Source organism: Petaurus breviceps, unplaced genomic scaffold (genome assembly GCF_028583685.1).
Source record: "Petaurus breviceps papuanus isolate PSGF00001 unplaced genomic scaffold, PetGlider_PUasm1.0 90752, whole genome shotgun sequence".
Classification (NCBI taxonomy): domain Eukaryota; kingdom Metazoa; phylum Chordata; class Mammalia; order Diprotodontia; family Petauridae; genus Petaurus; species Petaurus breviceps.
The window spans coordinates 12,584,533-12,597,849 of NW_027187336.1; the positions used below are offsets into that span (position 1 = coordinate 12,584,533).

General features: G+C 39.8%; 1 pseudogene; it reads right to left on the reverse strand.

The window, feature by feature from the left end:
* Positions 1-13,317, reverse strand: part of LOC138146134 (B- and T-lymphocyte attenuator-like) — a 29,411-nt pseudogene that overhangs the window by 1,552 nt on the left and 14,542 nt on the right.

Consider the following 13,317-nt stretch of genomic DNA (forward strand, 5'->3'; position numbering starts at 1 on the left):
GCACGTCCATGGGGCATGGGAGATCTTTAAATCCCATAACCCTTACAGTACTCCATTTTGATCCTTGGCATCTTTTGATTTCGACTTGCCCTTCTGCTACTTTTAGGCTATGTTGCTAGCTTGGGGCACTTAGATTCTTCTGGTCCTAGAAATTTGTCTTGTGCCTACATGTAACTTGAATCTCACAAACTGCCACTTACAATTTTATGGTCAGAGGTAGAGCTGACAGTAGCCATATAATGAATGACTCATGCTGCCACAATTGGCCATCAATTAACAAAAATCTACAAAGTCAGCAACAGAAAGTCAACTTCTACACTGACTCCAAGACTACATTGACTTCAGCTCTCTCAATATCCTGATGCACAAGCCATCTAAAGCTCAGCAGAAGGAATTAGTGAAATTTTAAGTTAAGAAGAGAAGACTTAATGAAGTTGTTGCAGCTGTCCTTAATCATTGGGAAAACTACTGCAAGGAAGAGGGATTGCATTTATTCTGCTTGCCCCCAGAGGAAAGAATGTAGAGCAGTAGGTAGAAGGCATTTGCAGAGTGGAAGATTTTAGAAGAAACATAAGAGTTGGAGCTGTCTGAAATTGGAATGGTTTCCCTTAGGAAGTCTTCAACAGAGACTGGGCAGCCCCTTTGGGGAGATATTGTAGAGGCAATTTCAATGGAAGAAAAGATTGGACTAGATGACCTCTGAGATCCCTTTGCAACTCAGATTCTGTTAGTCTGTTTTAGGTTCTGACAAAAATACCTCTATAATAAACTCCACAGCACATTGTTTCGTTGTTAAATAGAATTTTAGGAAAATGAACACTCATTGTTTGGGATCACATTCTCCTCCAGCACCAACAAAAGAGCTAACATTTAGCTCTATCATGAAACAGCAGATGAATATAAATTCTGCCAGACTTGGAGGAAAGAGAAAGCTGCTCCACCCACATCCCACTCACATTCTTCTCATGCTCTTTCCTTCCTCAGATGTCCGTATGCACTTGGTTTGCACCTCCCTTACACACTCAGCTTGCTCTGGTTTGTCGTTTAGCTCTCTGTGTCTGTGACCTGTTTCTCCTAGAAGGGTTTGCATCACATGTTTGCTGAAAAATTGAACTGAATCAGAGACCCCCCTCTCTTTTGTGGCATTGTTTGTTTTCCTGTATATTTAATGGTTCCCATTGTTTGAGAAGTTGGCAGATTCAAGGTGGGCATGGAGGAGGGAAGATAAAACTTGAAGAACAATCTGTTACTTAATGATAGTATAAAAGAAATGGAAAAGCTTAACTGTCTTGGCCCAACAAATAATGCAAATAGGGAAAAACTCATTATCATTGACCCACAGAATTGGAAAGCACCTCACAGGCCATCTAGTCCAATCTGCAGTCCTGAAATCTTTCTCATGGGGTAATATGATCAGTAATCTCAGAACTGATTAGATGTTCTTCAGCAATTTAGAACCCAGGCCACATGGATAGATCTGGGTCTAGTGGACCTGGTATATAATTCATGCAACTTGTGAAGTCATAGTTTCTTTTGTGAATAATCATACCTAAAGTAAAATGAAGAAGTTGCTTATGGTACATATGGTTTCAAATAACTTTATATGTAAGTGCTCTTATTTTGATCCTTACAGCTAAACTAGAAGGACAGGAAAAGCAAATATTATTGCCCCCCTCCCCCTTTTTCAGGTGAGGAAATAGAAACTCAGAGAGGTTAAATAAATAGAACAAAACCACAGCAGAGCAGGTATTCAAACTAAAGTCACTTTACTCCAGGTACAATTAATGTGCTCACTACTGAACCAGGTTGAGCTCAAATAATTCACAATTTAAGTCATGTGATCAGCAGCTTGTCTATTACATGGATTCTTGACCTGGGATCTGTGAACTTTCAAGAAATATATTTTGATAATTATAATTATAAAATTATAATTGTATTTCAGTATAATCGATTTCCTCCTATGTAATTTATTTTATGCATTTCAGACCATTAAGCTGAGGAGTCCACTAGACTTCATCAAACTGCCAAGGGGGTTTATGGCACAAAAACGGTTAAGAACCCCTGGTCTAGAGCCAGAAGCCTGGGGCTTGGAGAGGATACATTCCAGTCCAGCTGCTTTAGAGCAAGGGGGTCTGGGAGAACCCTGGCATCTCCAGAAGTGCCTCTCTCTACCCCCTCCAGTGGATCACTTAATTAGTCAATAAATACTTGTTGTTCAGTTATGTCCAACTCTGCATGACCCTATTTGGGGTTTTCTTAGCAAAGATACTCTGAATTCGTGGGCCATTTCCTTCTTCAGAAATAAACATTTATTAAATGCCTACCATGCATCAGGCCCTGTGCCAGACCCTAGAGATACAAAGAAATGTAAAAGACTCACAATCTAATGAAGGAGAAAACATGCAAAGAACTATAAAAAATATGAAATAAATTGTAGATAAAAAACAGAGGGAAAGCATTAGAATTAAAGGGCATCAGGTGGGGAAGCCAGGTGGTGCAGTGAATAGAGCACGAGCCCTGGAGTAATGAGGACCTGAGTTCAAATCCAATCTCAGACACTTGACACACTAGCTGTATGACCCTGGGCAAGTGACTTAACCCCAATTTCCTTTCCCTCCCCACTCTGAAAAGGGGGCACATCAGGAAAGGCTTCCTTGGGAAGGTAAGAGTTTAGCTGGGGCTTGAAGGAAGTCAGGGAAGTTATGGGAGTGGAGCTAGAGAGGGACTACATCCCTGTAATAACTAACAGTCAGTGAAAATGGCAAAATGCCCAGAGTCAGGAGATGGAGCTTAGTGAACAGCAAGGAAACCAGTGTCCTTGGACCAAAGAGTACTTTTCGGGGAAAAGCTATAAGGTGTAAGAAGACTGGGAGGGCTGACTGGGGAGGAGCAGTGTAGGAAGAGCTTTGGAACACCAAACAGGATTGGATCCCGGACACTGATGGGGAGCCATTGGGGTCTACTTTAGAGTAGGGAGTCGTCACTTGTGCTTCAGGAAAATCAGTGTGACAGCTGATCTCATACACACACACACACACACACACACACACACACACACACCACACGAGCACACAGACACACACATGCACACTCTGTGGGGCTCAGCCTGATGGCTTTGAGTGAAGGGAGAGAAGCAGGGTCCTTGCCGACCCCACGGACAAGGCTATAGAAATGCTCTTCCCTGGCTGTCACGACTGTCCAGCTCTCCCTGGAACTTGTGGAAAAGTCCTCTATTCACACCTATTTTCAGTTTCTACTCCTTGACTTTTCCCCTACACTGCCTACCTCCTATCCCTTCCCTCAACCTAATCACTCTATTATAGAGTACCTATGGCACAGACAGGGAAAAGAGAAAGCATTTGTGTGGTTTTACGTATTCATAAACTCATATAAGGGACACCTAGGTGATGTGGTGTATAGAGTATTGTGTCTGGAGTCAGGAAGACCTGTGTTTGAATCCTGCCTCAGATGCTGACTAGTTGCATGGCCTTGGGAAAGTTGCTTAAGCTCTCTTAGCCTCTGTTTCCTCATCTGTAAAAGGATAATAATAATAACACGTACCTCATAGGGTCGTTGTGAGGATCAAATGGGATAACATTTTGCAAACCTTAAAGCATTATGTAAATTATATGTATTATTGTTATTATTATTTATTTTATTATATAAATAGAATGAAGCATCTTGGACTATGTCCCAGGGAGCTAATGTCAAGCGGGAGAAGGAGGAAGCCCAGTTTCTTAGTGGAGGAGTTCCTCCATTGGGTGATCCAAAAGCCATTGACCCTACAGCTGGTGTATCTCTGCCCTATGGCAGCCTGTTCTAGAACATTCTAGAACCTTTGACCTTACTCCTTCACTTTATGCCATTGCTCCCCTCATCTGCCTCATCCTGCTTCCATCCACCCAACTGCCCTCTGGGTCCTCATCTCCCCTGTCCCAACTATTTATGCTGCAGTGAAAAACTCCAGTGATGGATATTATAGGACTATAGATTTAGAGCTCAAAGGGATGTAGAGGTCATTGGATCTAAACCCCTCATTTTACAGATGAGGAAACTGAAACTATTCATTTAGGATTTATTGTGCCCAATTTCACAAAGCCTTGTTTACATGGACCATCTCCTGTACCACTTTGTTAACAGACTGCTCCATCATCATTTTCCTGGCATTTTAAAGCTTTAGGGATAGAATAGCCCAGAGGGTCCCCAAGGGGATTCCAAATCTATTATTCCATAGCCTAGAGCCTAGTTTGTCCTTCTAACCACTTAAAATATGCTCATTAAAGCCACTTGGAAAGGTGGGGTCCTTTGCCTCATCAACTATTGTTTTATTTTCCTTACTCATAAATGTCTGGGATCATTTAGTTAATCTGGAGGCATATTCCCAATGTTTCCATTAATAACATATTTCCTGCTCATTTATTTGATTATGCTAAAGGTCTTTAACTGAATTTTCCTTCTCCTGATATCTTTGGTGATTTCAATCTTTCTCCCTTCATGTTACCTTATTGATCACTTTCTGATCCCTCCCTTGATTGTAGTTTCCCTGGGGTCTGGATCTCAAAGACATATCAGTTTTCAAAAGGGATAATTCATGTTCACTGACCCAAGTGTCTACCCCAAGGGACTTTCTGGGGAAACAGAATGGGCCTCACCTGGATGCTGGGGCTTTGCTTCAGGCAGGCCTGGTAGAACAAATGTTCCTGATTTCCTTCCCTCTGTTTCTTGGTTCTCTATCTGAATATTGTTGCAGCACATAGAATTGCTGACCCAGTCAGGACAAGCTTCTGTCTTGGTTTTCCTCAACTTTGGAAGGAGGGGTGGGTAGAGTTGAATTCTGTTGCAAGCCTGGGAGGGGGCTTATGCAGTCCCAACAGAACAAGGTTTGGGAAGAGATGGATGTTGTGGAGAAAGTACTGAATGAGCTAAGTAGGGGTTAGGTATTAGCCTTCTCTGCTTTTAATTCATTCAGTTTTTACCTTCTTAGGCTTCTTAGAACATGCGTGCCAAAATCTGTCCACAGACCATTTTTGTATGGGCCCACAAGCTAAGAATAGTTTTTGCATTTTTAAATACACAACCTTTTTTTAATGTAAAAAAAAAGCCATTCTTAACTCTGAAGCTGTACACACACACACACACACACACACACACACACACACACACACACGCCAACAAAAAGGCAGTTGGCTGGATTTGGCAATGGGTCATAGTTTCTTTACCTCTGTCTAGACCATGGTGACATCTGAAATTGTTTTATCTCTTGCCCATAATCCCTATTTTGGAGAGGTTTGAGAGGATGCCACCAAATGACCTCTCATTGCAGGTTTACTGGGATGAAATGTACTATCATTATTTTGTCTCTGAGTTAGTATTTGGAGTATACATTATTCCTTCTTTTTAAGCAGGGTGTAGTGAACTAAACCTGAAAAGAAAAGCTCATTTTCTTCCCTAATTTCTTGATGAAAATCTCCAAAGAACATAACTTATCAGTCACATCTCTTGGGTAATATTTAGCAAGGTAAAACTCTGTCAAGGTTCTCTTTTTTTTCCCATCCAAGTATAAAGGCTGACTGTGGTCTAGATCACCATCTCAGGTGAAGAAGTTTGGTTATTCAGAGACTGTGAACCTTCCAGTGAATCTCCAGAGTTGTTCCACATTTGCCATGTGGACTCTTGAGACCCAGCAAAGGATGAACGTCAATCTCATTGGAGTGTTTAAGGTCAAAGAATGGCCTTCCATGGCTGGGTTGCCCAATAGACACTTGGTTAATGAGCAGTCAGGCAGCCTCTCCCCTGGGAAAGAAAGAGGAACCAGAAGCGAATTTATTTCCTTACACATATGGATGCATATTCTGTAGGTCGCTCTATGCTATGTTCTGTTCACTCCATCGGTAGAATGGTTCAGAAAAGCATCACAACACCAGGCTGATTTTCCTCTGAGCCTTGGTTAGAATAAACAACTTCGGGTCCCACCTGGACCTTAGGCCATGTGTCATTATTATAAATTACGGTTTCAGATGATAAAGGCAGAGGCCTAGGTAGAGTGGAGTCGTCTACTGTGCCTTCTTCAGCTTGGTTGAAACCAAAGGGCTGGTGTGGAGTAACCTGCAAGACAAGAGGATGAGTTTTAGTTTTATGTGAGAATGTGATAGCTATTGACGATAGTACTGAGTGTGTGAGTGATAGAATGTGGTTATTATAGAAGTGGGGTTTGGGGGAAGAGTGTGAAATGTGTTCCATGCTCTAATAGTACCTCCAGTGCTACAGAAATTCAGGTAGGTAAAGGATAAAGAGGAGTAAGATAAATATTTACTCAGAAAAGAGAGTTAGTAGAGTGATCATTTGGGCATTTTTAGTACTAACAGTATGACAGTACACTTAATTTTCCTACATACCAATTTCTTCTCCCTAAGATGAGTGAGTTGGGTATTCCACTTTCATGTATGTTTCTGAACTCTGAAATTACTTCATATGGTTACAATTTGTTTTCATTCCAACTCTCCCATGACTTTATGTCTCAAATCTTCATTGTAACCTCTTTCTCTCAGTTCTTTTTCAAGCTATCAACACTGCACTGGTTACCTTCTCCTCCCCTTCCACATTGTGACCACTTGGTGAACCAGTTCAACTCCACACTGTCTAATCTTCATTCTCTTACCCTCTTATGCTATTGCCAATCTCTCTCAACCTTGAACTACTCCACTATCTTCATGCCTCCTGAAACCAGAGAAAATTATAAAACCATACTGAATGGATCCACTAGAAATTAATGTTATATAATCTTAAACTGGGATCTCACTGTGGCAAGGTGATACCCTTACACCACCCTAAATGACTCACTGTCCCACTGCTGGTACTAATTTTCCAATTTTTTTCATCCCTCCTCAAACTTCCCATGACTCATTCTCATCCCTCTCCCACTATCTCAACTAAAAATCTTGCCTCATAAATGAATGAAAAATTGATGGCATTCAGCAAGAGTTCCATTTTAGCCTCTCTTCATCTCACATCACTCAGATGCATTCTACCACCATCTCTCCCTTCACCCCTGTCTCACATAATTAGGCAGCCTTTCTTCATCAGATTGCCCGTGATATCATCTCCGCCATCTTGCTACTTCCTTGGTGCCTACAAACTTGCTCATGTCTCACCCCATCCTCAAAAACAAAAACAAAAAAATCTCATTTCACCCATCCATCTCTACTATCATCCTACATCTCTCCTCCCTTTTGTGGCTAAACATTTTAATCTAAAATCAGTGCTGTCACTTCCTTTTCTCTCACTCTCAGATTAATTCTCTGTAGTCTGTCTTTTGACATTATCATTCAACTTAAACGGCTTTCTCCAAAGTTATCAATGATGTCTCAATTGTCAAATCTAACGTCCTTTTCTTGGTCCTCATCTTTTCTAATTAGACTTTGATACCGTCAATCACGCTGTTCTCCTGGATACTCTCCTCTCTCTAAGTCTTTCAAAAAGGGGCTGTTTTCACCTTTCTTTGTATTACCAACACTTAGTACAGAGCCTGGCACATAGTAGGTGTTTCATGAATGCTTGTTGGCTTGTTTATTAGAAGATGACGTTACCATCTAATTTATTGGAAAAATTAAGGCTCCTAATGTAAGCTCTTCTCCATAAGCTTCCTCTATGGTCAAATCTTTTTCTCTTCACCATTCTGTGTTTCAGAACCTCCTTTGTTTCAGTCTCTTCTACTCCTTTTCAAGGCAAGGTTAGCCGGCAGTTAACTTGCCTTCCTGTACCTTGGTCTCACCAAATCCTGCTTCATAGAGGACTATCCTCTACTCTCCCTATCATATCTTCAGTCTCACATTTTCCACTGGTTCCTTTCCCTCTGACTACAAACTTATTCAGATCTTCATCACCCTAAGCCAAATAACAAAACTCCTTGACTCAGTTCTGCTAACTATTCACACTGCCATCCTCTCCTCCAAGATATACTCTGGATTTTTCTGCCTTTGTGCCTTTTATTGAGTGTATTCTTCTTGGAATTGTCTCCCTCTTTTGTCACCTAACTTATCCTCAGTATCTTACAAATGTTATTTTCTTCTTCTAAGTTTCCCTAATCTCTCCAATTGGTAATATATTTTCTCCTCTCACACTTGACAAATTGATTCTTATTCGGTCCCCCTGACCATGATTCCTTCTTCTAGTCACATAGTAAGGAAATGTGTAAGTAGCCCGTATGAAGTAGCAAGAGCAGGATGGCAGATTGCACAGGGGAACTTAGAAGTCATGCACAGACCATCCCAAAGGTCAAAGGAGTGTGATTTACAAATTGTATCATATATTAACCAAAAAATCACATCTTGTTAATATGTGCTGAATCAAGGGAAGCCATCTAAATTTTGCTGTTACAGATTTTTGGTCCTTTGATGTGTAAAACTCTGACAAGGTCTAGACGTATGCATTAAGACCAGCAGATCACCAAATAGTGTTAATAATTTTGAGATTATGTGGACATTTAACTTTAAAGTTTTACTGATAACTTTGAAAAGTTTGAATATGTTAATGAACCAAACCCAAAGTAACCCAGATAAGAGCTGTTCTGCTCCCACAAAAAAAAACAACCCTATAAAAATAGGACCCCAAACTCCTTTCCTTCAAGTCCTCTTCCATCTCCATCAATTCCATGCTGCCAAGTGCCTACAACTCTAATGAATGGCTATTTGAGCCTCTTTCCGCTTCTCATCTTCTTCCTCATCACTGCCTACCTTCCTTTACCACTCTATCCCCTGTCATCATACCATCTTCCTCTGTATCCTTTTCAATACTTATCTCTGTATTTTCTATGTTGTTTCCTCCTATACCCTCTGTGCCTTATTAGAGTGTGATTGAAGCATTGTTCCCCACAGACATTGTGATCTTTCCCAGAGTACCCAAAGAACCAGGCTCACTTGCCCCACTTAATAATTTCATAAATTAATTATCCATTCAACCTAGGTTTCACTATGCATCTTTCTAATGTACTTATCATGTATGTGTCATATCTACTACTAGATTATAAGAACATAAGAACAAAGACTATGTCTTTTCTAAACTTTGTACTTCCCACAGGAAATAATGGAACTTGTCATATGGTAAATGTTGCCTAGTAAATATTTGTGGAATTGAATTTTCCAAAGGCCTTTTGTTTATGTAAGAGAACCTCTCCTTAATTCTACATACTCTCCCTTAGTAATCTCATCCACTTCCATTGATTCAAATGAAATCTTCAAACAAATAGCTCATATCTCTAGCCTCAACTCCCAACCTCCTGTCTAGCATTTATGAATGCCTACTGGATATTCTCATGTGTATGTACCGCTGACACCTCAAAGCTAGCACAAGCCAAAGAGAGATTCTCCTCTAATTCCTGAATCACCCCCTCCCCATAATGTCCCTGCTTCTTTTGATGGAAGCTTTCTCTTTCCAGTCATTCATATTTAAAATGTGAGAAGAAATGGCAAACTACCCTGGTATCTTTTCCAAGAAACCCTCAAATGGGGTCACAAAGAGAGTCAGACATGACTAAACAACAAAAAATATTTATAAAGCACATTTAGGTTTACAGAGCACTTTCCATAAGTTAACTCATGTAATCTTCACAACAATCCTGGGATATAAATGTTATTGTCATCATTTTTTACAGATGAGCAAACTGAGGCATAGAGAAGTCAAGTGACCTGTTCAGGGTTACATAGTTAGTAAGCATCTAAGTAAGTAAGCATCTAAGAGTATGTAAACTCATGTCTTCCTCACCCCAAGTCATACACTCTATCTACTGTGCCATTTAACCTTACCAGAGACTCCCTATACTTATGATATCATAAATCCAATAAAAACAAAAAGTCATAATAGGCACTCCATACATTGATTTGAATTGAACTTAATTGATCATCATAAATCTACACAGCAACTTAAGCAGAATTTATTCAGCTTATAACACAAAAACCATTTTTCCATATTTACAAATGTTGGGAGTTCATTATTTCAACTGGCTTTTAGATCTTGATCTTAAGTAGCACCAAGAACCAGGATTTTTTTGTTCATATTGGGAAATGGGGAAATAAAGAAGAGTTTTCCAGTTCCAAAGGATCAAATAATCTACTCTACTCAACACAGGGGTTGGCAAATAATAGATGCTCAGTGTTTGTTGGTTAGTTACATAGAGAATATAAAAAGATTATAATAATCATATAAAGAAGCTTAACTATCAATGTCATAACAAGAAGAAAAAAAGAACCTAAAAACAGCTTCATCAGCAAATATTTGACCTATTTGCCAAATGGAAAGAGATGGAGGCCAAAGGTGATGATGGTTTAATATAGAAATTAATTTTTAAAGTCTTATGAAGGAGACCAATGTAAGATGATGATCAATATCACTGCATAAAGCAGAGAGCAGCAGCAAAGGGTTCATTGGTTCATTCTTAACTCATTTTTTTTTTTTTTGCTGCTACTACTATTGTTCTTCAGTTGTGTCTATTCTTCATGATCCTGTAGACCATAGCACTATAGTACTGTCTAGGTGGTTTTCTTGGAAAAGATACTGGAGTAGTTTGCCATTTCCTTCTCTAGTGTGTTAAGACAAACAATAGTTAAGTGACTTGCCAGGGTCACAGCTAGTGAGTGTCAGAATATGGATTTGAACTAAAATTTTCCTGACTCCAAGTCCAGTGCTCTCTCCACCAAGCCACTCAGCTACAATGAAGGCTAAGTGTTACTATAAAGAAAACTTGGAGAGAGACACAACTAAACATAACATCCTAAGAGAATTTAAACATGAAAATGGAAGAAGGAATAAACAGAAGAAAAATGGAAACCATCTACAAAATTTTATACACATACACACACATATGCAAAAGCTATTTTCACCATCAAGGACAGTAGAGTCACAAAACTTGGATTCCAACATCATAGTCTAAGAAAGTCCTTATAGAAGAAGTAGAAATGGCACTAAGAAAAACAAAGAAGGAAGAAGTTGGATTAGACCAAATGTTCAGAGGCAATTGTTGCTAGTTGTGACATAGGTGTGAAAGCACTGAAGGAAGGATCAGCTCACAAAATATATGAAGGGAACATCCCATAGGCATGGGGGAAGGGGAAGTCAGGAGAACTCATCAGCTTCCAAGGCAATCCATTAAACTTTGGGATATCTCTGATTGTTAGAAAGATTTTCCTTTTATAAAGGCAAAATTTGCCTCTTTGCAAATGCTGGTTTGGTTCCTTGGGTGTCAAGTAGAATTACCCCAATCCCTCTTCCCTAATAATAACCTTTAAAATACCTAAAGAGAATAATCATTTCCCCACCATAGCCCACCTTATTTTCTTCCTCCAGAATAACTACCCCAGTTCCTTCAACTTGTCATCATTTAGCAAGAAATCAAAAGAGGGGTAGAAATATCAGAAACTAAACAAAAAATTATCACCATGAGAAAAAGTTGTCTGAATATGTCTGCAGAACAATATTGTTATAAAACAGAACTCACCTCGCTTCTTCTTGTGCCAGAAGAACAGACCAAGACATGTAGGTATAAGTATACATAGCAGCCCCTTTGAAAGAAGCATGTAATGGAGCCATGGTCTTGTTTCTTTCTCAGGTCTCTGTTCCAATGAGGCTTTAGTTGAATCTGAAAATTCAGTCAACACTCAAGAGTATTAAGAAAGCTGTGATAGTGAGAAAACCCATTTTGTTTAGTTTATTTCCTCAAATAGGATGCGAATTATTATCATAAACCCCAGAGGGATAGCCTTTTCTAGAATGAGCCAAAGACAAGGCAGATGCCTCCCATCCTCAATGAAACCTTCTCTGAGAATTACATATAATGGCGACCTTTCAGCAAAGATAATCATAAAGGTCAACATTTATATAAATAAAGCTTTAAGTTTTGTAAATTTTTTTTTTTAAGCAATCGGGGTTAAGTAACTTGCTCAAGGTTACACGGCCAGTTATTTCTGGGTGTGGTGCTGAGTATCTGAGCCCGGGATTCAATCTCCAGGTCATCCTGACACTGGAGCCGGTGCTCTTACTAGCTGTGCTACCTGGCCGCCCCAAGTTTTGTAAATCTTAAACTTGTAAAGCTTCTAAACTCACTTGATTCTCACAGAAATCTGTGAGGGAGGCACTACAAGGATTATTCTACTGGATGATATTTACTGTCTGAAGCAAAAAAAAAAAAGATCATTCCTGTTTCTCTCTTTCCCATTTTTCTTCCTGTTTAACTTACACACACAAACAATATAGTACTTGTGGGCATAGGCTGCTTGCATGGAGGCAGCTAGCTGGCAAGGTAGATAGAGCACTGCCCACGCAATGAGGAAGATCAGAGTGAAAATTTTATCTCAGTTATTTACTAGCTATGTGACTCTGGGCAAGTCTCTCTGTCTCAACTATAAATATAGATAATCATAGCACCTACCTCCCAAGATTGTTGTGAGAGTCAAATAAGACAGTATTTGTAAAGCTCTTAGCTCAATGCCCAACACATAGTAGGTGCTAAATTAATGGTTGCTCCCTTCTTTCCTTTCTGTATGTTGATCAATTGACCCAAAGTGCAACAGAAGAGAAACAAACACTTATAAGTTCTTTTTTTAGAGACCTATCTAGCTCAGGGCAGCTGGAGTGCAAAGCCATCTTCCTGAGTTCAAATCTGGCCTCACACACTTACTAGCTGTGTGACCCTGGGCAAGTCACTTAATCCTGTCTGCCTCAGTTTCCTCATCTGTAAAATGAGCTGGAGAAGGAAATGGCAAACCACTCCAGTATTTTTGCCAAGAAAACTCCAAATGAGGTCATGACAAGTCAGACACAACTAAAAATGACTCAATAGCAGCAACAGGAGAAGAAGAGAGGCACTTTTTTGGATGTCTAGCTAGCTCAGAGAAGGTCCTCCCAAGGAAAAGTAGCTATATATGTAGTAGGTATAACTATTCCCTTCTCCTATCTGGGTGGAGGGAGTAAATATTAATCTAAGGGTCCTTGAGGTTTCTGGGCCTTGAAGGAGAACGAATAGGGGAGGCAAGGGAAAAAGAAAAGTCAACACTTTAGAGTTAGAAAGCACCTCAGAAGCAAACAAGTCAACCTCCTTATTTTATAGATAAGGAAACAGGCTCAGAGAAGTTAAGTCATCTGCCCAAGTTTACACCTATAATAATATATGGTGGAGCCAGTATTTTAATCCTGACAACAAAATTAGCCCTCTTTCCCTTGTGACACCCAGCCTCTTTCAGTCAATAGCTGAAATTGTTCTTCCTTCATTCTCAGAGAGGATCAATGACTTCACAAGGGTGATGTCTTGACTTGTACAAAAACTGGATT